Raw genomic sequence first — 21,937 nt, 5'->3', positions numbered from 1 at the left:
GCTGTACTATAAAGCTACAGTCATCAAGACAGTATGGTAGTGTCACAAAGACAGAAACATAGATCAATGGAACAAAATAGAAAGCCCAGAGATAAATCCACGCACCTATGGATACCTTATCTTTGACAAAGGAGGCAAGAATATACAATGGAGAAAAGACAATCTCTTTAACAAGTGGTGCTGGGAAAACTGGTCAACCACTTGTAAAAGAAGGAAACTAAGACACTTTCTAACACCATACACAAAAATAAACTCAAAATTGATTAAGGATCTAAATATAAGACCAGAAACTGTAAAACCCCTAGAGTAAAACATAGACAAAACACTCTCTGACATACATCACAGCAGGATCCTCTATGACCCACCTCCCAGAGTAATGGAAATAAAAGCAAAACTAACAAATGAGAACTAATTAAACTTAAAAGCTTTTTTACAACGAAGAAAACTATAAGCAAGGTGAAAAGACAGCCTTCAGAATGGGAGAAAATAATTGCAAATGAAGCAACTGACAAACAACTAATCTCAAAAGTATGCAAGCAACTCCTGCAGCTCAATTCCAGAAAAATAAATGACCCAATCAAAAAATGGGCCAAAGAACTAAATAGACATTTCTCCAAAGAAGACACACAGATGGCTAACAAACACATGAAAAGATGCTCAACATCACTCATTATCAGAGAAATGCAAATCAAAACCACAATGAGGTACCCATCTCACACTGGTCAGAATGGCTGCTATCAAAAAGTCTACAAACAATAAGTGCTGTAGAGGGTGTGGAGAAAAGGGAACCCTCTTACACTGTTGGTGGGACTACAAACTAGTAAAGCCACTATGGAGAACAGTGTGGAGATTCCTTAAGAAACTGGAAACGGAACTACTATACGACCCAGCAATCTCACTGCTGGGCATACACACTGAAGAAACCAGAATTGAAAGAGACACATGTACCCCAATGTTCATCGCAGCACTGTTTACAATAGCCAGGATATGGAAGAAACTTAGATGCCCACTGGCAGACAAATGCATAAGAAAGCTGTGGTACATATACACAATAGGATATTACTCAGCTATTAAGAAGAATGCACTTGAATCAGTTCTAATGAGGTGGATGAAACTGGAGCCTACTATACAGAGTGAAGTAAGTCAGAACGAAAAACACCAATGCAGTATATTAATGCATATATATGGAATTTAGAAAGATGGTAATGATGACCCTATATGCGATGCAGCAAAAGAGACACAGATGTAAAGAACAGACTGTTGGAGTCTGGGAGAAGGCAAGGGTGGGATGATTTAAGACAATAGCATTGAAACATGTATATTATCGTATGTGAAATAGATCACCATTCCAGGTTTGATGCATGAGACAGGGTTCTCAGGGCTGGTGCACTGGGATGACCCTGAAGGATGTGATGGGGAGGGAGGTGGGGGGGGGTTCAAAATGGGGAACACATGTACACCCATGCCTGAGTAATGTGAATGCATGACAAAAGCCACTTCAATATTATAAAGTAATTAGCCTCCAATTAAAAACAAATGTAATGTCCTTGCTGTTTGTTTTTTTTTTAATAATTTTTTAAATTTTATTTTATTCTTTATTTTTGGCTTTGCTGGGTCTTCATTGCTGCATGCAGGCTTTTTCTAGTTAGAGCAAGAAGAGGTTACTCTCTAGTTGCAGTGCTTAGGCTTCTCATTGTGGTGGCTTCTGTTGTTGCAGAGCACAGACTCTAGAGTGTGTGGGCTTCAGTCGTCGTGGTACACAGGGTTAGTTGCCCCATGGCATGTGGAATCTTTCCAGACCAGGGATTGAACCCATGTCCCTTGCATTGGCAGGCAGATTCTTAACCACTGGACCACCAGGGAAGTCTTGTCTTTGCTCTTTGATTTTCATGGGAAATCAATCAAAGCATTAATATATGACATCTCTGGCAAAATTTCTTATATCTAATTTTTGAAGAGTCAATAAATGGTCCCTGTTCACACTAAAGATTATCACAGCAATAATCTTTAATGTTTGTCTGTATGATTGATTGTACAGTTGGGGAGAAGAGGGACAAATAACACTAACTGAATATCAACTACATGCTGGATACTTTATGTGCAGTGTCTTGTTTAAAGCTCTCAGTAGTGAAAAAGGAAAATATCAAGGTTGTCCCACTTTACATTTAAGAAATTTACTCTTAGAGATGTTAAATAACATGGCCAAAGTCCCACAAATGTCAAATTATGAAGCTAGGACTCAAACTGGTGTAGTCTGATCCCAAAGTCCAGATTTTTAAACAACTGTGCACACTGCTTTCTAGTAACTGAAGCTGTCCTGTGTGCTGTGCTTAGTTGATCAGTCATGTCCGGCTCTTTGCGATCCCATGGACTGCAGCCACCAGGCTCCTCTGTCCATGGGTATTCTCCAGGCAAGAATGCTGGAGTGGGTTGCCATACCGTCCTCCAGCGGACCTTCCCAATCCAGGGATCAAACCCAGGCATCCCACATTGCAGGCAGATTCCTTACCATCTGAGCCACCAGGGAAACCCAAGAATACTGGAGTGGGTAGCCTATCCCTTCTCCAAGGGTACTTCCTAACCCAGGAATCAAACCAGGGTCTCCTATATTGCAGGCAGATTCTTTATCAGCTGAGCTACCAGGGAAGCCCATAACTGAAGCAACATAGATACTAATAGCTCATCTAGAGTGTTTATTATCTACCAACCACTATGTTAACTTTGCCTTCTTTACCACATTAATTATTAAAACCCTTGAAGTCAGCACTAATATTATCCTCATATTACAGATGAGGAAAAAATGTGTTAATTATTCAGTCATGTCCGACTCTTTGTGACCCCATGGATTGTAGCCTGTCAGACTCCTCTGTCCATGGAATTCTCCAGGCAAGAATACTAGAGTAGGTAGCCATTCCTTTCTCCAGGGAACAGACTAATAATGTTAATTTGTTGCACAGCTCATAAGGGAAGGAACCAGAATAATTACTATACAACCTCTGGGTTTTCTGTGTGCCATTCAGACAACACAGCTTATGAAATATGAAAAAGGAGTTAAGAACCATTTTTCAGCAATAATTTGAGTTGGAATGTATATACAAAGTCACATATCAAAAACTTATGGCCCATGAGAAAAATTACTCGTTCATTCTCAAGGTTCAGTTCAGTTCAGTTGCTCTGTTGTGTCCGACTCTTTGTGACCCCATGAATCACAGCACAGCAGGCCTCCCTGTCCATCACCAACACCCAGAGTTCACTCAAACTCATGTCCATTGAGTCAATGATGCCATCCAGCTATCTCATCCTCTGTCGTCTCCTTCTCCTCCTGCCCCCAATCCCTCCCAGCATCAGGGTCTTTTCCAATGAGTCAACTCTTCGCATGAGGTGGCCAAAGTATTGGAGTTTCAGCTTTAGCATCAGGCCTTCCAATGAGCACCCAGAGCTGATCTCCTTTAGGATGGACTGGTTGGATCTCCTTGCAGTCCAAGGGACTCTCAAGAGTCTTCTCCAACACCACAGTTCAGAAGCATCAATTCTTCCGTGCTCAGCTTTCTTCACAGTCCAACTCTCACATCCATACATGACCACTGGAAAAATCATAGACTTGACTAGACAGACCTTTGTTGGCAAAGTAATATCTCTGCTTTTTAATATGCTATCTAGGTTGGTCAAGGTTACTGACTGGTTATAGGGGGATGGGGGCATTTTTGATGTGTTAAGAAGCCCTTGGTGAAGACAGAAGCCATTAATTGTCAGTAAAATTAAGAACAAAAGTGTCAACTGGGGTACAGTTTATTGATTTGTTGGCTGTGATGACAGTCAGTTCATGAACTTGAGCCCTGACATATATAATATTCTATATTTTTTACTTGTTTTGGACATTTTATAGATGAAAAGAACTAAAATAATGATACAATGAATTGCTATGTAATGATACATGAGTTATGTTGTCAAAATACATGACAGGCAAAGTATACGCAGACAGGGACTTCCCAGGTTGTGCTAGTATTAAAGAATTTGCCCACCAACGCAGGAGACACAAGAGACTTGGTTTGATCCCTGGGTCAGGAAGATCCCCTGGAGGAGGGTGTGGCAAACTGCTGCAATATTTTGGCTGGGATAATCCCATGAACAAAGGAGCCTGGCATGCTACAGTTCTTAGCATCACAAATAGTCGGACACAACTGGGCAACTGAACACACAGCACACACAGACAGGTATCAGTTAGAACTGCAACTCTGCTGCTTCCTGGTTGTGTGATCCTGGTCAAGATGTTTGACTTCTCTGAGCCTTAGTCTACTTGTCTTTAAAATGAGGCTAATCTCATAGGAATGCTGTGAGTCTCTAATGAGGTTAAAGATGCAAAGATCTTAGTCCTGAATTTGGCATGTAGCAGTAACTCAATGTATATCAGTACCCCATGCCTTTCCCTTGAGAATCATTATTTAAAATTATCTCCATACAGCAAGGACTTTTTAAGATCTGAAAATAAACATTTTTCATGTATTTTTTACTCATAGTAGTTTCATATTATTTTACCATTTCTACTTTGTTAGGCAGCTGTGGCTACCCTTGACTGTGCTTCTGAGTAGCATATGCAGAAACTGCCACACACAAAATGGATTACTTTGTGGCTGACAATAAGATTTGCATAAAATTATTGCTGCATTCTAATTTGTTTATTCTCTTTTTTCCTTTTCATCTGCTTGGCAGAATTGTTGAAATGGCACTTAGAAAGCCAGAAATACATTGGAAAGTAAGATATCAAAGCAGACACTCAGAATTGCCTGGTGTGCTTTACAACAACTGGCAAATTAACCTTTATCCATTGATAATACTGCAGAGTTAAAGGAACAACTGTATGAGACTCTATGCAGCTGTCTCATTTGCTGGTGCATGTTCCTAAAATAAAAATTGAAAAAGAACCCTACACAAACAAATTGTCCTTTCCCTCTCAACAATCCAGCTACTCAGCCCTTCTTCTTACCCATTTTTGTAAACACTGTGTTGACCAAGAAGTGTCTGGAGATGAGAGGATGGAGAAAGCTTGCATTGTTTATTGAATCAGAGGACGTTTCCTTCAAGCGACCTAAGGCATGTGTGAGTGCTATCATAAGAGCCACATTTTAAAGGGGTGAAGTCATCACAAACGCCGCCTTAGAAAAGAGTGCTGGTGCCAAAGCGTATCCTCAACAGCATTCCCAGATTTGCTTTTTTCAAAATCCAGAGATTTTTTTTGAAACACATAAATCAAGAGTGAACAAGCCAAAGCTTCAGCAGTTCACTTCCATGCCTTGCTACCCTTCATCTTAGAACTCAAATTCTTAGCCAGGTTGCCATTGGGGGCCAAGAATCTAAGAAAGAAAACAAGCTACACCAAGGTATAATAATTGGTAATCCTATGCAAGAGAAAGCAGAGGAGAGGGAAAGTCATTTAAAAATCAAAGAAAATGGAGAGGAAGAAAAGTTAGTTAAAATTGGCATATAGCAAAAACATTTTAACTTCCATTTTTCCTGATGAATGCCCTTTAGTCTGGAATTAGAATTCTATAAGGTCAAAAAAGAGCCACAGTTAATTCCCTGGGAGACTCCAATTTCAACTTGGATTGGCTTTAACAATAAAAGGAATTTTATGCAAATTCAGAAAGCAGCAAACACAAAAATCGAAAGAATGCAAAAGCCTCTCCTAGATGAGCTTGGTAGCCTTACATAAAGGGGAAATGGAAATCTTTTCATACAATTACCCTTTACTCCAAAGTTCTACTAATCCTGACCTTTCATGTTTTGTAAAACATCAAATACAGATTAAATGAAAACAAGCCACTGGCGTTAGATTTTAGAAAAAATGAAGGCCAATTTGAAATGCTTTTTATTGGTTAGGATCATTCAGGTGAATTACGGTGCTTATTAATTGTTCAGGCAAGAAAGTGGGTATAAGCTTTCTCTCCTATCATGACGTTGTGTGCACATTTTATCCTCTATAGGGGGAAAAAAAAAAACAAGCTTCTATATAATGAAAAAAGGAGATGCATTTACACTGAACTTTAGCAGGAGTCTGGCTAATAGATATCTGTTCCTCTTTGGAAAATATGAGCAATTCCCAATGTTCAAAATATACAATCACACACACAGTCATCATGCTACTCTCTCTCCTTGCCTGCACCTTTTTGTCTCCAAAACTAAGGGACCACACACCAGCCTCCTTTCATAGGCCCCTGTCTGACACTCTCAGGCATTTCAAGTTTATCCTGGCAAAGCCCACATTTAATTTTCAAGATTAAAATCAGAGACTATTAGAGCTAGAAGTTATGTATACGTAGCTCAACCAGTGAGCTATTTGCCAGAACCCTTATGTCCCCAGTCCCCCAAATGCTCATCCTTTAAATGATAGGCAAGATTGACACAATGAAAATAGTTTGTTGGCAAATTAAATTTCCTTCCTCTCTTCAGAAAAAAAAAAAAAATAGGTTTAACTCTACACAGTATTTGCCTGAGATATAATCTTGTCAATTCATTTTAGTGACTGTTTATGAAAATGTATCATTCTAAGTCCTCTCAGGCATTTAGAGGTGAGTTGAAAGTACTTATTTCTTAGTTTGTTCTTCTCCTATTTCTTATGATCCTCTCTATCTCCTATACACATATTCCTAGGAAAGAGATAGGGAAAATCAGAGGGAAAATATTAGAAAAGGCTGAAGTTAGTGACTGAAAGTTCCCCAGAATGGATGAGAGTAAAAGGGGCTGAAATAGTCTTTCTCAGGAAAAAAAAAAAAAAAAAAAAAAGAGAGAGAGAGAGTGGATGTTGTGAACTTGAAAATGGATGACAATGTTAATGTCTCCGTCTCTCTCTCTTCAAAATCACCTGAAGTTGAATTGTACTGCACATTAAGGATGTCTAGTTGTACTTTAATTACAGTATATTTCCTTTGATGCTAATCTTCCTAGTGTCTGAATTTCCCCAGATTAAGAAGCAGCTGTATAGCACAGGGAACTCTGCTTCGTTTGTGATGACCTAGAGGGGTAGGATGCCGGAAGGGGAGGGAGGGGATATATGTACACATGTAGCTGGTTCACGTTATTGTACAGCAGGAACTGACACAACATTGTAAAGCAATTATACTCCAATAAAAAAAAAAAAGAGTGAAAGAATCGGGATTGACTTGAACAACAACGCAGAAGCCATAATACTCAGTAGAATTCAATGCTGTTTCCAGGAATGCAAGAATGGAAAACATCAATGCAATTTAGGGTAAAACAAAATATAGTAATATATATCAACATGTATCAAATCATCTAGCATACAGCCATATATAGAAAGGCCTATAATTTCTCTTGGTAATAAAAAGTACGTCACCTTAGGTCCTCTATGGCTAGATGATTGTGTGAAAAGTAAAAAAGGCAGATTCCAAAGGATACACCCAGGCATGAAAATGAATGCTGGTGGTGGAAAAGGAAAAGGTGTAAATGTTTTGCTATTTAGTCACTAACTCATGTACAACTCTTTGCGACTCTTTGGACTGTAGCCCTCCAGACTCCTCTGTCCATGGAATTTCTCAGGCAAGAACACTGGAGTGGGTTGCCATGCCTTCCTCCAGGGGATCTTCCAGACTCAGGGATGGAACTCATGTCTCTTATGTCTCCTGCATTAGCAGGCAGGTTCTTTACCACTGAGCCACCAATTCTCACAAGAACCTCTTGAATCTGTGTTGTCTCCATTTTATAAATGAGGAAACTGAAATTCAGGGTGGGGGAATGATGTATTAGTTTTCTAATGTTGCTGTAAAAAATCATCACAAATTAGGTGACTTAAAGCATCACAAATTTAGTAGCTCAACGTTTTGCAGTTGGGAATCGAAGCACAGTTGGCTCACCTGATTCTCTGCTTAAGAGTCTCATAAGGCTGAAATCAAGGTGTCATCTTGGCTGTATTCCTTTCTGGAGGCTATGGGGTGAATCTGTTTCCAAGCTTATTCAAGATGTTGGCAGATGGTGTTTTTTTCAGAAGATTTGTAGCTCCTCATCTTCAAGTGGTCAGTGATTTAACTGTGGGTCTCATTGTGGGTCATAAATGTACACATTTTGTGCAAGTTTTGTTTTCATAATTAACTTTCTTGAAAAATTTAAGTTCTGTGCTAAAGTTTTCATTAAACTCATACTTTCATTTCCTTGAGTTCCTTGCTCTTGAAAGGGTTTATTGAAAAATAAAAAAGTGTTGTCAAACTTGGAGAAGGAAATGGCAACTCACTCCAGTATTCTTGCCTGGAGAACCCCATGGACAGAGGAGCCTGGTGGGCTCCAGTCCATGGGGTTGCAAAGAATACTACACAACTGAAGTGACTTATCACACACACAGCACACTGTCAAACAATTTAAAAAGAAAAGATATTGGCAAAATTGTGTTCCATTGTAGGCCTAACGCCCCATTTTCTTTGCTAGCTGTCAGCTGAAGGCTATTCTCAGCTTCTAGGTGCTGCCTGTCCTCCATCTTTGAAGGCAGCAACAGTGGACAGAGTCCTTCTCACTCTTTGATCTCTCTGCTGTCCCCTCTGCCTCACCTCTTCTCTGCTTTCTGTTTTTTTTAAAACCACTTTACTGAGGTATGATTGACATATAAAAAGCTTTACATAATTAGTATATATAACTTGATGCATTTGGGAGTAAGTATACTATACTTGGGGCTTCCGTGGTGGCTCAGTGGTAAAGAATCCTCCTGTGATGCAATAGAAGTGTTAGCTAAGGATATGATGGTAATCATTTTGCTATATATATAAGTGTAAAAAATAAACGTGTACAACTTAAACTTACACAGTGTTATATGTCAATTATATCTCAATAAACCTGGGTTGGGGGAGAACAAAATTCTGAATATTCTTGGCCATGTACACCTCCCAATGAAATTTAGAGTCAGTTTACCAATTTTCAATGTAAAAAAAAAAAAGAGTTCTAAGTCATACTACTCTACAAGTCATTAACTAGCTTTAAAATTAAAATCATTCTAAACTATTTACCTACACATGCATATGGCTCCAGTCAGGCATTGTCATGTCCTTGCAGTCTCCAAGCAACAGTGAATGATTCTCTCAGCACATGGGACAAGCAAGGTGTCACTGTTGCTTCTCCACCTTCCCTCATACTACTGGTTTGATCAATGGAGGTAGGGAACCTCTCTGACTCCAACTGGCCTTGGGAAAAAGCTTGTCACCTTTGATCAGATTAAGATTTCATCAAGTGCCTAGGGATGTGCTTTGGGTTAACCTTTGGCCTCTGATTTGGGATACATTGGAATCTGACTCAAACCTGTAGATGGTGAATAAAAGTCAAGATACAGGCAAGCAGATTCCCCAGGGGGAAGAAAAAAGTCAAACACTGGAGGTGGGAAATTAGTGTAGACTCAGAGAAACTGGAGTATTTTTCTCTTACTTTGGAATAAAAAGCAATTAAAACTCCCCCAAGTCAATTCAGTCTCTTCCATTGCCTCTATACCACCACCTTCCCAAGCCTCAGCCTTCCCCAGCAACACATTCACATCTACACATACACTCCCACACACATATATGTGCACAAGAGAATGCTCGTTGAGAATAAGAAAAGGAAGGGTTCAGGACTAAAAGCTTGTTGAATACCCTTTGAGGGACCCTGGGACAAGCTGTAAAGGCAGTGCAGTAGGCGATGTAACTGAGAGCAGTCCCTCTCATCCAGGACTAATGACTGAGTGCCACAGGGTTTCTGTTTTAAGGTCAAAATCTGCACATGCCCATAACCTTCCTGAGTTCAATATGGCCACTTGCTCAGACCTATAAATCCTTGATTTCCTGAAGAAATTCCATCAGTTAAAAAGCCAAATACTTGGCTGTTATTAGATCCAGACTTTCATCTATAGTTTCAAGGACCTGCCTGCCTTTTGGGTTTAGTTTGCTAAGACCTGGTCTAACCTCAAATAGCAATAAAAAAGGATATAAATATAGGAAACAGTTAATTTATTTATATCCACGTAGAGGGTGGATGGGGATAACTACATAGCACATTTTTTAAAGCTATTTATTCACTAAGACAAGTGATTCAGAATTATAGTTCCCTTCCTTATCTTCAAGAAACTTGTAATACAGGAAAATTCAACAAGTGTCTATTGACATGTCCCCATGTCTATCATGATATCTCAAAAGAAGGTGCTCAATTATTATTTTAAGCAAACTGTGATTAGTTAATCATATCAGTCAAAAAGACAGATAATTTAGAAATATCTTTATTTCCCTGGTTACTATCTGTGGAGTTTGGAAAGAAACAGGATTCATTCCTAGAAATGAATGTATCTGCTAATCAGGGTTCTGGAGTGAAAAAAAAAGTTGGAGCTCAGGTTAGATTAAGAAATAAGTGAAGCTTGTTTTACTTCCCTTGATTACCTAGTGTTGGTCTTATACCTCCCTCCCCATTTTAGTGCATAAGGAGAAACATTAATTGGGGATGACAGAGGATGAGATGGTTGCATGGCATCACCAACTTGATGGACATGAGCTTGAGCAAGCTCCAAGAGTTGGTGATGGACAGGGAAGCCAGGCCTGCTGCAGTCCGTGGGGTGACAGAGTCGCATAGGACTGAGTGACTGAACTGACTGACTGAACACTAATACAATCTTCTCTGCCAAGTTGGAAGGATGGAACAATAGAAAAAAAAAAAAAAAGATAAGTCTTGAAAATTGAAACCTAGTAAAATTTAATCATAAGAGTTGGCCCTGGCCTAAAAGAGGCTTTCTTTGGGTGAAGGCTTGTAAATGTACCATAGATAGGAAAGATGTTACTGGAATCTTGTCAGAAAGACTTGCATCTTCCTCAAGGTCAGTTTCCTAGACAGTAACCAGAAAGTGACAACTGAAAAATTGTAACCATCCAACTGCACTGAAACTTCCCTGATATGACACAAGGTCATGATGAAAATGATACAAGGGGATTGGGAGTGAAAAAAGAAAAGGGAGGGATAGAAATGAAAAATACGGGAATAGCTTGTTAGTTTTCAGAGAAGAGTGGGCTCTGGCCCTTTCTATGAGTTATTTTACTGAGAGAAAATAGCCTTGCTGTAGAGAAGGATATTCATCTACTATGTTTATTTGCTGAAAATAAGACTATAGAACTCAAGAATATGCCCTCCCTTTTTAAAACTCCTCTCATCTATAATTTGGTTCTTTGAGAGATGTGCCCATGCAGAGGGAATGCCCTGAGCAAGTGGCCAATGTGCATTATCCCATTAGTTCAGTTCAGTTCAGTTCAGTTGCTCAGTCGTGTCTGACTCTTTGCGACCCCATGAACCACAGCATGCCAGGCCTCCCTGTCCATCACCAACTCCTGGAGTCCACCCAAACCCATGTCCATCAATTTGGTGATGCCATCCAACCATCTCATCCTCTGTCATCCCTGCCCTCAACCGTTCCCAACATCAGGGTCTTTTCAAATGAGTCAGCTCTTCACATCAGGTGGCCAAAGTTTTGGAGTTTCAGCCTCAGCATCAGTCCTTCCAATGAACACCCAGGACTGATATCCTTTAGGATGGACTGGTTGGATCTCCTTGCAGTCCAAGGGACTCTCAAGAGTCTTCTCCAACATCAATTCTTCGGTGCTCAGCTTTCTTTATAGTCCAACTCTCACATCCATACAAGACCACTGGAAAAACCATAGCCTTGACTAGACAGACCTTTGTTGGCAAAGTAATGTCTCTGCTTTTTAATATGCTGTCTAGGTTGGTCATAACTTTCCTTCCAAGGAGTAAGCGTCTTTTAATTTCATGGCTGCAATCACCATCTGCAGTGATTTTGGACCCCAGAAAAATAAAGTCAGCCACTGTTTCTACTGTTTCCCCATCTATTTGCTATGAAGTGATGGGACTGGATGCCATGATCTTAGATTTCTGAATGTGATCCAGCTGTAAATTAATAAATGACTCCTTGGTTTATGTGGGTCTTTTGCAAGTGTAGTTAGTGTAAAGAAATCCCCCAGGACTTGACTATTTTGCCAACACTAAATAAACTGAGTTTCTGGATCTGTAAAACTGAGAATCTGAGTCTGAACCCATGATGAATTTGCAATCAGCGTTCTATTGAGCTTTGATAACTTTGGTATATTAAGCATTCTCATTGTTATTCTCTAGCTCTCATATGACCTGCAGGTAAGATTTACTTTAGCTAGAAGTAAATAGCAAAACGAAAAACCAACTCTCAGCTACACACACACAGACAAAGACAAGAAAGGAAGAAAGTAATATAGCTGAAAGAAAAAGGGCTTTAGTATCATAAAACTTGAATTTGGACAAGATACTCAAGCTCCTATCCTCCACTTTCTCTTTTGAAAAAGGGGTTAATAATACCTACTTCTGGAAGATTTCATATATATAATGTATATATAATAAAAATATATATAATATGTATAAAACATCACTATATACATACACACAAGTCTATATTAATAGTATCTAGAAAAGGAGATAAAAGCTGTAAATTTTGTAACTGCTATCCTGGGATGAATTTATATTTTAAATATTGTTGCTGTTTAGTTAAGTCATGTCCAACTCTTTGCAACCACCTGGACAGTAGCCCACCAGGCTCCTCTGTCCATGGGACTGTCCAGGCAAGAATACTGGAGTGCATTGCCATTTCCTTCTCCAGGGGATCTTCTCGACCCAGGGATCAAACCCGAGCCTCCTGCTTGGCAGTTGGATCCTTTACCACTGAGCCACCTGGGAAGATTAAATATACCTTAGACCTAATTCAAATGCATACATGTCTTCAGGAGTCATTTCAGACCCCAGCCAAGAAGCAAAATAGCAAAAGAATTTGAGTGACCCAGGCCCATCAGTATCTTTGGAAATTGCCCTCTAATGACCCCTAAAACTAGGTCTTCAAGTTGTCTACTAAACCCACTTAGGGGGGATGAAATCATTAGGGACCTGTTGCTCACACAAGCCTTATATAAATGGATGTTTACTAGCGATATGGTGGTTGTTGTTGTTCAGCGCCCAGTTTTGTCCAACTCTTTGCAACCCCATGGACTGCAGCATCCCAGACTTCCCTGTCCCTCACCATCTCACAAAGTTTGCCTCAGTTCATGTCCATTGCATCGGTGATGCCATTCAGCCATTTCATCCTCTGTTTTCCTTCTGCCCTCAATCTTTCCCAGCATCAGGAACTTTTCCAATTAGTCAGCTGTTCACATCAGATGATGAAAATACTGGAGTTTCAGCATCAGTCCTTCCAATGAGTATTCAGGGTTGATTTCCCTTAAGATTGAATGGTTTAATCTCCTTGCAGTCCAAGGGGCTCTCAGGAGATTGGTACTCCCAACAAATTGTCACAGGATATCATCTACTTTCATCTATCCTGTTGAGAAGCAATACAAATAATAATAGTGACCATTGTTCAGCATTTACATTGAGCCTGAGACTGTGTTTACAAAATATTTCTATAACTCTTTTCACATGTGTTTATTTTATCTCATCAAGATTATTCTAAACTCTTTGAAAACTATATGTCCCCCTCATTGCCTAGTTCAGTGTAGGGATAATGGAAGAAAAAAGGCCATGGATGCTGGTGTTGAACTACTACTAATAACATTTATCAATTGGTTACCATAAGCCAGGCAATATATTAAAGTGCTTTTACATGCTTTATCTCATTCAATTATGTTAATAACAGATGAAATAGGTATTAGTATTATCCCTATTTTATAGAGTGAGGTATTGGAGCTTGAAGTTTAAGTCACTTGCTCAAGGTCACAGAAGTATAAGTGGCTGGGTATGGATTCAGTCAGGGCCAGTGATTCCAAAAACCATCCTACCACCCTGTTTGGGACTTCCCTGGTAGCTCAGATAGCAAAGAATCTGTCTGCAATGTGGTAGACTTGAGTTTGATCCCTGGGTCAGGAAGATGCCCTGGAGAAGGCATGACCCATTCAAGTACTCTTGCCTGAAGAATTCCATGGACAGAGGAGCCTGGTAGGCTGCAGTCCATGGATTTGCAAAGAATCGGACATGACTCAGCTACTAACACAAGGACAAGGACCACCCATCCTTGTCTTGGTTTACATTACCTCCAGTCTTGGTTTTAACATTTATCTCAGGCAAACTAAGTTTTTAAGATACATCTGTTAAAACTGAAGTAATTATTTCCATGCTTACCAAAATAGAACATTGTGAATTCATTGTTTTGACCCTGAGAATGATGAAGTCCTAAATGAAGACTACTCCTTAAAGTAGTCCTGGAATATCTAATTTCATAATTTCTCATAGGTTAGATAACAAATAAATATAAAAATTTCCTTTTTATCCAATTCATATTAAATATTACTGGTAAAAACAATCAGCACAAAATAAAGCTGAAAAAGGTAGTAACTGTATTTGATTAAAAAGTTATTATAGATGAAAACCTAATAACATCTTTTCAATGACAAAGTAAAACTTGGCCTGTTAAATTAGATTTGGTAGAATTTATCAAGACAAAATAAAATGGATAAAAACACACTAAGAAAAATATGTCATTAACTTCAAATTGCATAGAGAATGAAATACATTACAAAATATAGATCTCTAAAGTATAAACACAGCAAATGGGACTATGTAAAAATAATGGCCATAAAAGTAAAGCTACATATGTACAAAAATAAATTTTATTAAAATCTTTATGAAGAAATTAATTAATTTTGATAAAAATGATTTAAGAAAATTAAAAGTGAAAATGGGACATTTTTACATATTGTAACTTCAATGCATAGAAACACTGATAAAAGAAATAGAAGGGCTTAGTGGTGTTCTCTCCAGAAAATACTTTAATGAAGAAAATTAATGTTGTTATAATTAGGAATGATTATAGCAAAATGTTTTTAAAAAGTCAGCTGTGAAACCAAACTGATTTTAATTCCAGCTTTACCACTTAACTATAATTTTCAGTCAGTAGCTTAACTTCTTTGTACCCCAATAACCTCATGCGTAAAATGGGAATAAATATATAATATTATGCACCTCATTAAGTTCTCCCAAGGAGTAAAAATACTATATATAAAATCCTTAAAAAGAGGGCCTGGCACATAGTAAGTGCTATTCAAGCATTTAGCTACATATAGATCTTTACTTTCTCTTTGATTAACTACAGGGCCCCGTGTTGCTTGATATTATGTCATGATTATTGCATAACAACTTGCTATAGAGTCATTATGATATGATTGCAGTTGAAAGAATTAATGTGCTATCAATGATTAAAAGTCCCAGGCTTGATAAGCAAGTTTCACTTCAATTGCCAGAATTAGATTGTTTTGCAATGGTTACAGGAAAGAAGTTGGTTGTTTTTCAAAAGAGTATCCTGCAATGCTTAACTGGAAATTATTTTGTTCTCTATTGTTGGGGAGGTGTGTGGGTAGTGTTTGTAGATAGGAATTGGTCTTCATAAAAAATACATATGGTTTACACATATATATTTTCAGCCTATAAAGTTGCCTTTTTATTCAAAGATGCTGAGCTTGAACGCATTTCTACTACATATTCCAGTATTCTGCTCATCTTGATCGCTTTGTTGATAGATAAAAAGTATATATCTCCTTTAATAATTCATTCTGGTATTTAACAGTTATTACATAGAGATATTTAAGTCTGGGTGCAGTTGGGGTTGGGGAAATCCAGGGAGGAAAATGGGCTAGAGAATATCTTTCCCTCACCACTAGTATTTTTTTTTTTTTAATCCCATAAGGAAAGTTTTCAGACTTTTTAATTTTCCCCATCCTACCAACTCTGGGAGTTGGTGATGGACAGGGAGGCCTGGCATGTTCATGGGGTCGCAAAGAGTTGGACACGACTGAGAGACTGAACTGAACTGAACTGAAGCAGTTCTTTTTTAAACTTCATATTGCCTATCACCATCTCTTTTGTCCTCTCCCTCTTTACTACCCAGTTTTCAGGCTCAGTTCATTTTCTACCTCCTGCCTCATTTAACTAATCAGGACACTGAGTTCATATTGCATCCCTGATCATGACCATGAAAATTTTGGCCTCATTATTTGTATAGGTCTCTGTGTCATGTATTCTCTTACTCTATTATTCTCAACCACTTGAATTACCTGGAGAGCTTGAAAAATGCTGATGTCTGGGCCCCACCCCAGAAATTCTTATTTAATTGGTCTTAGCAACAGCTTAGAGATGGGGATTTTAAAAAGCTCCCAGGAGATCTTATGTGCAGCCAGGATTGAGAACCACAATTTTATCCCATCATGAAAGTAGGCTCCTTTATAATAGAGAATGTTTTCCATTAGCAGCCCTCAAACTTGTTCAGGCGCTGGTATATCTGCAAGTTATGGTGCTCTTTGAAAACCACTATAAAATATGGATGTATTTGATTGATTTATGTAAATGAAGAACAATTTAGTGACAAAGAAACTACTGTGATTTGAGTAAAAAATATAAAAGCACAGCCCAGAGCACATGAAACCAAAATAAGATTTTGAACCAAACATGATTGGCTAGTTCCCAGTTTCCCCCTAATATTCTTTGGCTTCTTGTTCTGTCATCTGTTAGCATTCACTAACAGTCTAGTAGTAACAGGTATCAAATTTTAAACAAAAACTATGGGTCCAAAATAAAGTGATTGAATTCCATCTTTTTGCTTTCATTTTCCTGCAAAATGAGAAAAGCCTACTATTATTAGATTTTTAGTGTTGGAATACTTCCATTCTTCTTGCAGAACACCCAACACAATAATAATGGCTGACATTTATTAAATTCTTATATAGCAGCTGCTCTGCTTTTATACATTATAACTTATGTTATATGAAGTGTATAATCATTTTGTAAGGATAGTTTTTGTTGAAAGGGGATGAATGCTATACTAAATGTTTTACTTATAAATAACTTATCTGAAATAGACCCTTTAGATCTCTTTATGAAATGAATTTGTATTTTATTAATAACAATGGCATGTACATGAATTTGTAAATGGTAGTTATACATGTAAGATATTATTTATTTGAATACAATTTTTGAAGTCCTACAAATAATTTCAGTTAGTAATAGGCCTACAGGTTGTAAACTGTTGAATGGCAAGTTTGTAGTTTGTGGAAGGCTCAATGCGTGTGTGTGTGTGTGTGTGTGTGTTAAGTTGCTTCAATCGTGTCCAGCTCTTTGCGACCCTATGGATTGTAGCCTGCCAGTCTCCTCTGTCTATGGGGATGCTCCAGGCAAGAATACTGGAGTAGGTTGCCATGACCTCCTCCAGGGGATATTCCTAACCCAGAGATTGAACCTGTGTCTCTTACATCTCCTAAATTGCCAGGCAGGTTCTTCACCACTAGTGCCACCTGGGAAGCCCAGGCTAAATAATGACTCCCAAAATATCCAGGTCCTAATCTCTGAAACCTATAAACCTTAGCATATATTGCATGAAATACTCTGCAGGTGTGATTAAATTAAGACTCAAGGTAGAAGAGTCTTCTATAGGTAGGTAGGGCCCTACCTATAGGGCCCTAACATATGGGCCCTAGATGCAATCACAAGTACTTTGTAGAAGTAAAAGGAGATTTTCTGGTAGTCTTTAGGGTAGTAAAGTTGCAGGATATAAAATTAACACACAGAAATCCCTTGCATTCCTATACAATAACAATGAGAAAACAGAAAGAGAAATTAAGGAAACCATTCCATTCACCATTGCAACAAAAAGAATAACATACTTAGGAATAAATCTACCTAAAGAAACAAAAGACCTATATATAGAAAACTATAAAACATTGATGAAAGAAATCAAAGATAACACAAACAGATGAAGAAATATACCATGTTCATGGTTGGAAGAATCAATATAGTGAAAATGAGTATACTACCTGAAGCAATCTATAGATTCAAGCTACCAACGGTATTTTTTACTAGAACAAATAATTTCACAATTTGTATGGAAATACAAAAAACCTCGAATAGCCAAAGCAATCCTGAGAAAGAAGAATGGAACTGGAGACATCAACTTGCCTGACTTCAGGCTCTACTACAAAGCTACAGTCATCAAGACGGTATGGCACTGGCACAAAGACAGAAACATAGATCAATGGAACAAAATAGAAAGCCCAGAGATAAATCCACGCACCTATGTACACCTTATCTTTGACAAAGGAGGCAAGAATATACAATACAGAAAAGACAATCTCTTTAACAAGTGGTGCTGGGAAAACTGGTCAACCACTTGCAAAAGAATGAAACTAGAACACTTTCTAACACCATATACAAAAATAAACTCAAAATAGATTAAAGATCTAAATGTAAGACCAGAAACTATAAAACTCCTAGAGGAAAACATAGGCAAAACACTCTCCAACATACATCACAGTAGGATCCGCTATGACCCACCTCCCAGAGTAATGGAAATAAAAGCAAAACTAACAAATGGGACATAATTAAACTTAAAAGCTTTTGCACAATGAAGGAAAGTATAAGCAAGGTGAAAAGACAGCCTTCGGAATGGGAGAAAATAATAGCAAATGAAGCAACTGACAAAGAATTAATCTCAAAAATATGCAAGCAGCTCCTGCAGCTCAATTCCAGAAAAATAAATGACCCAATCAAAAAATGGGCCAAAGAACTAAACAGACATTTCTCCAAAGAAAACATACAGATGGCTAACAAACACATGAAAAGATGCTCAACATCACTCATTATCAGAGAAATGCAAATCAAAACCACAATGAGGTACCATCTCACACCGGTCAGAACGGCTGCTCTCAAAAAGTCTACAAGCAATAAAAGCTGTAGAGGGTGTGGAGAAAAGGGAACCCTCTTACACTGTTGGTGGGACTACAAACTAGTACAGCCACTATGGAGAACAGTGTGGAGATTCCTTAAAAAAACTGGAACTAGAACTGCCATACGACCCAGCAATCCCACTGCTGGGCATACACACCGAGGAAACCAGAATTGAAAGAAACACATATACCCCAGTGTTCATCACAGCACTGTTTACAATAGCCAGGACCTGGAATATCCATTGGCAGATGAATGGATAAGAAAGTTGTGGTACATATACAAAATGGAATATTACTCAGCTATTAAGAAGAATGCATTTGAATTAGTTCTAATGAGGGACCTATTATACAGAGCGAAGTAAGTCAGAAAGTAAAACACCAATGCAGTGTATTAGTGCATATATATGGAATTTAGAAAGATGGTAACGATAACCCTATATGTGAGACAGCAAAAGAGACACAGATATAAAAAACAGACTTTTGGACTCTGTGGGAGAAGGTGACAGTGGGATGATTTGAGAGAATAGCATTGAAACATGTATATTATCATATGTGAAATAGATGGCCAGTCCAGGTTCGATGCATGAGACAGGGTGCTCAGGGCTGGTGCAACTGAGATGATCCTGAGGGATGGGATGGGGAGGGAGGTTGGAGGGAGTGCAGGATGGGGAACACATGTACACTCATGGCTGATTCATGAGAATGTATGGCAAATCCACCACAATATTGTAAAGTAATTAGCCTCCAATTAAAATAAATTTTAAAAAAATGTAAAAGGAGATTTGACATAGGAGAAGAAAGGCAACAAGATGATTTCAGCAGAGGATGAGAGACACATAGAGACAGAAGGAGACATATTTGAAAGTGATATGCTACAGTCACTATAGATGGAGGAAGGCAACACAAGCCAAGAAATATGGCTCTAGAAGCTAAAAAAATGTAAGGAAATAGATTCTCCACCTAGAGCTTCCAGGGAACACAGCACTGCCAATGCCTTTGATTTCAGCCCAGTGAAACTGATTTTGGACTTTTAGCTTCCCAAACTATAAGAGAATAAATGTGCATTGTTTTAAGTCACCAAGTTTGTGATAATTTGTTGCAGCTGCTATAAGAAATTAATATGGAACTGCTTCCCACTTAGATATTGTCAGCAAAAATGAAGGTCATGATTTTAGGTATAGGCCATTCCTACAATTTAAAAAAAATATTTAGAGGGACACTTCAAAACCAAAGAAATATTGACTGAATCTATTGCTTTCTTTTTAAATGGATGTGGTATGCAGTAGAAAATGGGTTTATTGCTAATGTATAAACCATTTTAATTGAATAGTCTTTGAAGAAACTTGGCTCTATTTTGGGGTTATAGCCACCCTGCCCAAGATGTGCCAAACCAACCCTTTATGTGTGGTTTACACAAAGAAGGGCACTTTTTTGAAGGATGTTTTGGAGAAAAATAACTAAAATCCTTATGTAGTTGCACTTCAACTCAAAATTCTTTATAGAAAAATTAGAAAGCACTACGTGATATGTGGATTATCAGTTGTGTTAAACAATCAGCCTATTAGAGTGAGATGGTTCTAATACCTTAGCAGACAACATAAGCAGACAAAAACCTAAGCCTGTAAATGCCTCAAGGTTAAGAAATCAAAACCTAAGGACAACCAATCACAACAAGCCAATGAGGCCTTTCCAAATAAGACAAACACTTAAGCTATAGCTAATCAAATTTCCTTTCTTTGCTTCTTTTACCAAACCGAACTTAGGTCCATTTGCCTGGATATAGCAAAGCCAGTCTGCACTGGGTTATGGGGAAGGAAAACACAGTGTTTATTGCACGTGCCAAGCAAGAAGTCCAGGTAGCTAGTGCCTAAAAGACCTGAACTTCCCTAAGGCATTCAGGGCAACATTTTTAAAGACAGTGTGAGGGAGGGAATTTCGGCAATGTATGATCAGCTGATGGACATTCTTCTGATTGGTGAGGTTACTGGGAAGCAATATCAACCTTCTTGTTCCAACTGGTCTTGGGGTCTAAGATTGTGCTTGTGGGCAACACATAGTTAACTTCTTCCACCTGGTAGGGGTTTTTGTATCTGCAAAACAGCTCAAAGGACAAGAATCAAAATATTACTTATTGCCCTTATCAGATCAGATCAGATCAGTCGATCAGTCATGTCCGACTCTTTGATACCCCATTAACTGCAGCACGCCAGGCCTCCCTGTCCATCACCAACTCCCGGAGTTCACTCAGACTCGTGTCCATTGAGTCAGTGATGCCATCCAGCCATCTCATCCTCTGTCGTCCCCTTCTCCTCCTGCCCCCAATCCCTCCCAGCATCAGAGTCTTTTCCAATGAGTCAACTCTTCACATGAGGTGGCCGAAGTACTGGAGTTTCAGCTTTAGCATCATTCCTTCCAAAGAAATCCCAGGGCTGATCTCCTCCAGAATAGACTGGTTGGATCTTCTTGCAGTCCAAGGGACTCTCAAGAGTCTTCTCCAACACCACAGTTCAAAAGCATCAATGCTTCAGCACTCAGCCTTCTTCACAGTCCAACTCTCACATCCATACATGACCACAGGAAAAACCATACCCTTGACTAGACGAACCTTTGTTGGCAAAGTAATGTCTCTGCTTTTGAATATGCTATCTAGGTTGGTTATAACTTTCCTTCCAAGGAGTGAGTGTCTTTTAATTTCATGGCTGCAGTCACCATCTGCAGTGATTTTGAAGCCCAGAAAAATAAAGTCTGACACTGTTTCCACTGTTTCCCCATCTATTTCCCATGAAGGGATGGGACCAGATGCCATGATCTTCGTTTTCTGAATGTTGAGCTTTAAGCCAACTTTTTCACTCTCCTCTTTCACCTTCATCAAGAGGCTTTTTAGTTCCTCTTCACTTTCTGCCATAAGGGTGGTGTCATCTGCATATCTGAGGTTATTGATATTTCTCCCAGCAATCTTGATTCCAGCTTGTGTTTCTTCCAGTCCAGTGTTTCTCATGATGTTCTCTGCATATAAGTTAAATAAGCAGGGTGACAATATGCAGCCTTGACGTACTCCTTTTCCTATTTGGAACAGGTCTGTTGTTCCATGTCCAGTTCTAAGTGTTGCTTCCCAACCTGAATACAGATTTCTCAAGAGGCAGATCAGGTGGTCTGGTATTCCCATCTCTTTCAGAATTTTCCACAGTTTATTG

Source organism: Bubalus bubalis, chromosome X (genome assembly GCF_019923935.1).
Source record: "Bubalus bubalis isolate 160015118507 breed Murrah chromosome X, NDDB_SH_1, whole genome shotgun sequence".
Classification (NCBI taxonomy): domain Eukaryota; kingdom Metazoa; phylum Chordata; class Mammalia; order Artiodactyla; family Bovidae; genus Bubalus; species Bubalus bubalis.
This window is presented reverse-complemented; position numbering follows the sequence as displayed.